This window comes from Pongo abelii, chromosome 5 (assembly GCF_028885655.2).
Source record: "Pongo abelii isolate AG06213 chromosome 5, NHGRI_mPonAbe1-v2.0_pri, whole genome shotgun sequence".
Classification (NCBI taxonomy): domain Eukaryota; kingdom Metazoa; phylum Chordata; class Mammalia; order Primates; family Hominidae; genus Pongo; species Pongo abelii.
Window position 1 is genome coordinate 90,033,404 of NC_071990.2, and position 5,129 is coordinate 90,038,532.

Here is a 5,129-nt window from a genome sequence, read left to right on the forward strand (position 1 = left end):
TCTCTTTAAGAACTACAAAACACTTATGAAAGAAATCCTAGATGACACAAACAAAAATGAAAAAACATCCCATGCTCATGGATTGGCAGGATCAATATCGTTGAAATGGCCATACTGCCCAAAGCAATCTACAGATTCAATGCATTCCCTATCAAATTACCAAAATCATTTTTCACAGAATTAGAAAAAAAAAATTCTAAAATTCACGTGGAACCAAAAAGAGCCTGAATAGCCAAACCAATCTTAAGCAAAAAGAACAAAGCTGGAGGTTTTACCTGACTTCAAATTATGCTACAAGGCTGTAGTAACCAAAGCAGCATAACACTGATATAAAAATCAACACATAGATCAATGGAACAGAATATACAATCCAGAAATAAAGCCACATACCTACAACCAACTGATCTTTGACAAAGCCAACAAAAATACACACTGGGGAAATGACACTGTTTTCAATAAATGGTGCTGGGAAAACTGGATAGCCATATGCAGAAGAATAAAACGAGACACATACCTCTCAGTATACAAAAATTAGCTCAAGATGGATTAAATACCTAAACATAAAACCTGAAACTACAAAAACCTAGAAGAAAACCTAGGAAAAACTCTTCTGGACATTGGCCTGGGCAAATAATTTATGACCAAGTCCTCAAAAGCCAGTGCAACAAAACCAAAAATAGACAAACAGGGCCTAACTAAACTAAAAAGCTTCCTGCACAGCAAAAGAAACAATCAACAGAGTAAACAGACAACCCATAGAGTAAGAAAAAATATTTGCAAACTATGCATCAAAGGGCTAATATCCAGAATCTACAAAGAACTCAACAACAACAAAAACAAGTAACTCCATTAAAAAGTGGGCAAAGGACAAGAACATTTTTCAAATGAAGACACACAAGCAGCAACAAGCATATAAAATAAAATGCTCAACATCACTAACCATCAGAGAAATGCAAATTAAAACCACAATGAGGTACCATTTTGCGCTAGTCAGAATGGCTATTATTATAAAGTCTAAAAACAAAAGATGTTCACAAGAATGCAGAGAAAAGGGAATGTGAATTAGTACAACCTCTATGGAAAACAGAACGGATAGTTCTCAAAGAACTAAAAATAGAACAACTATTCAATTCAGCAATCCCACTAGTAGGTATATACCCAAAAGATATCAAAAAGATACCTGCACTCATATGTAACAGAGCAGGAGCTTCACCATCTTGGACAAACACCACTATTTTAAATTTACCTTGATTAAAAAACAAAACTGCCTAAATCCAGCCCCAAAACATCAGCCTAATGGCTAATGTCAGAATAACCAGAAACATTCCAACCCCTAAGATAAACCCGCTCCAACCAGAAACATGCCAACCAGGAGATAGCTTCCTCTCCAACCAGAGACATTTCAACCCCACAGTAACCTTCTCCTCACATAGAAACACTCTGAACCTAGGATAAGCTCCCCTCTTCCTAAACCCTTAAATATCGTTAGTCTGTAAGAGAGAACACTCCTGACCAAAAAATCAGCCAGAAGCCCTTCTCAGGTTTATTCTCCAAAACAAACCTGTCTTTGACTGTTGAGCCACTTTTCATGTTTCTTTCCTTTTTCTTTAACTCTTACAATATGTTTATCACTGCACTATTTAGTCTAGGTTTGAATGAAGAATGAGGTGTCTGGTTAGCGTATAACATTTCAACACAAAGGTCAGGAAGTAATGGTCATGTACCAGAGAGGAAAAACAGCCATGTGCTGTGAGTCAGTTTCCAGGGCTTAACTTTCCCCGGTGGCTTAATAAATCTAGGAGGTTCCAAAATTTTATTTTCTTCTTACAGAAGAACTAGAAAAGAAATTGACTATGAAAACCAAAGAAAGAGCTTCAAGGAGGAGGGTAGTCAACATGCAGTGCTGTGAAGAGGTCAAGCAAGGCAAAGGCAGAAAATAGGTTACTAGATCTGGCAACAGCACATCATTCCTGACTTCTGTAACTGCAGTTTCACTTGTGAAATGCAGCAGGAAGCCAAATGACAATGGGTTAAATAGGTACTCGAGGCTGGGAGTAATTCATTACAGGGACTAATTCAGTGGTTCCCAAATCTGACCACGCCTCAGAATTATCAAGGGAATTTGTTTAAAAGTCCTACTCCTCCTGAAGACTTGGTAGTGGGAGGCATGAGGCCTATTAAAGTTCTTTTCCATAGATTTTGTTCAAAGGAGCTTTCTTTTCCTTACTTCCATTTGGAATAAGCTTATAAAGGACAGGCTGGAACCCTAGGATTGTGCCTGGATGTGTAATCACCCAACAAGTTCCCCTTGCGCACTGTCCAGGCAGAGCCAATTCATCAAGACAGGGGAATTGGAATAAAGAGTTTAATTCATGCAGAGCTGGCTGTATGGAAGACTGGAGTTTTATTATTACTCAAATCAGTCTGCTGGAAAACTCAGGGATTGTGGCTTTCAAGATAATTTGGTGGATAGGGGGCTTGTTTTGGAAAAGGGCCGTTACTGTCTTTGTTTCAAAGTTAAACTACAAACTAAGCTCCTCCCAAAGTTAGTTTAGCCTACGCCCAGGAATGAACAAGGGCAGCTGGGAGGTCAGAAGCAAGATAAGAGTCAGGTCAGATCTCTTTTACTGTCATAATTTTCTCAGTTATAATTTTTGCAAAGGCAGCTTAAGGTGTTGGTTTTCAAAAAATATTTGTTTTGTTGCATGTAGACAACTTTAGGTCCTACCAATCTTTTACTTTAAAGCCCTTTTATCAATAGTTCAATTATTGTAATTACAGTCAGGAGAAAACCATTGTTGGATGGTATAATTTTTTTTAACGACAACTTTATTGAAATATCATTCACATACCATAAACTCACCCCTTTAATGTGTGGCTTTTGGAATACTGGAATATTCAGTTATGCAGCTCCCCTAAAAGAAGACTCATACCCATTAGAAGTCATTCCCCTTTCCCATTCCCTTCAGCCCCTGGCAACCAATACTAGTCTCTGTCTCTATGGATTTGTCAATTCTGGACATTTTATGTAAATAGAATGATATAATATGCAGCCTTTTGTATCTGATTTCATTCACTCAGCATAATGTTTCCAGGGTTCATCAATGAAGTATATATCATCACTTCATTCTTTTTTATGGCCATAATATTCCATTGTATAGATATAACATATTGCTTATCCATCAGCTGGGCATTTGAGTTTCTGCTTTTGGGCTATTAAAAATAATGCTGCTATGAATATTTGTGTACAAGTTTGTGTGTAAATGTTTTCATTCCTTTTGGATATTATATGTGGCAGTGAAATTGCTGGGCCATATGGTAACTTTATATTTAACTTTTTGAGGAACTACCAAATTGTTTTTCAAAGTGGCTGCACCATTTTACCTTCCTACCAGCAATGTATGCGAGTTCCAGTATCTCCACATCCTCACGAACACTTGCCATCTGGCTTTTTTGTTCTGACCATCCTTGTGAGTGTAAACTAGAATCATTGTGGTTTTGATGTGCATTTCTCTAATGACTAAGGATGTTGAGCTTCTTTTCAGGTGCTTATTGGGCATTTGGATATCTTCTTTGTAGAAATCTCTATTCAAATTATTTGCCATTTTAAAATCAGGCTATTTCCTTTTTATTACTGAATTGTAATTATTTAGATATTTCAGATACAAGTCCCTTATTAGATACGTGATCTGCAAATATTTTCTCCCATTCTGTGTTGTCTTTTCACTTTCTTAATGGTGTTGTTTGACACACAAGAGTTTTTTATTTAAAGAAATGTAATTTTCTTTTTTTTTTTTTTTTTTGGTTGCTTGTGTGTGTGTGTGTGTGTGTGTGTGTATTCTTTTTTTTGTTTTTGTTTTTGTTTTTGTTTTTAAGAGATATGATCTTGCTCTGTAGCCCAGGCTGGAGTGCAGTGGTGCTATCACAGCTCGCTGTAACCTCGAACTCCTGGGTTCAAGCAATTCTCCCACCTCCACCTCCTGCATAGCTAGGGCTACAGGCTAATTTTTTAAAAATTTTTTGTAGACACAGGGTCTTGCTACGTTGCCCAGGCTGGTTTCAAACTCCCAGCCTCAAGTGATCCTCCACCTCCCAAAATGCTGAGATTATAGGCCTGAGCCACCATGCCAGACCTGCTTGTGCTGTTGATATCATATTTAAGAAACCACTGCATATTCCATTGTCACGTTTACTAAGTTTCCAAGAATTTTATAGTTTTAACTGTTACATTTAGGCCTTTGATCCATTTTGAGTTAATTTTCTTATATGGTGTGAGGTAGTGGATGGTATAACTTTATTTGCTCATTTTTCTCAGGGCAGGGTATAGCCCCAGTGGATCGAGGTCAGAGCTGTGGGAAGGCCCCAGAGGCATTTGCTGAGGTCTGATTATGCCAGAAACCTAGGTGGGACTCTAGTCACACACAGCCTTGTGCTTTATGTTAAGGGTTTCACCCTATCTAAGAGCAACAGGAGAGAAGGGATCAGGTCTGTATATTGAAAACTCTGGCTGCAATGTAAGGAATGGGGTGAGACTAGAGACCTGTTAGGAGGTTACTGCACCAATTTGGAGGAGTTAATAGCTAAATAGGATAGTGCCTAGTTAGGGAAGTGGAAAGATGTGAGAGAAATATTCCAGGAGGTAGAATGGATGAGAAACAAGACTGGATGATGTAAAGAATACAACCTTTGGTCAAAAACAAGGTATGAGTAAAGTCACTGGTTTTATTGAGCAGCTCAAACTAGTTCTGAAGGCAACTGTTCAGAAGGTGTTCCCAACAGCTTTTGAGCAATGCACAGCCTCCCATAAAACCTTAAAAAGTACATCTGTTAATATGCACATTAGTCTTTGTTAGTCAGGTTCACTAAATGCATTAACCTTACATATACTTCCAATTAAAAAAACACATAGGCTTTTCAGTATTTCGGCCTAGATTTTTGTTCAAATGAGTCCAAATGCGTGAGTGAGGTTTACTTGTTTTCTGATTCTGATCTATAAAAACGGGTGGTCTCAAGAGACCAGAAAGTTAATTCATAGCCAAAAATGACAAAAAGAGTTCTTATTCTCCCGAAATAGGAAATTTTGTATTCCTATAGTCAAAACAATAAACAATTTTTGAAATTAAAAAAAG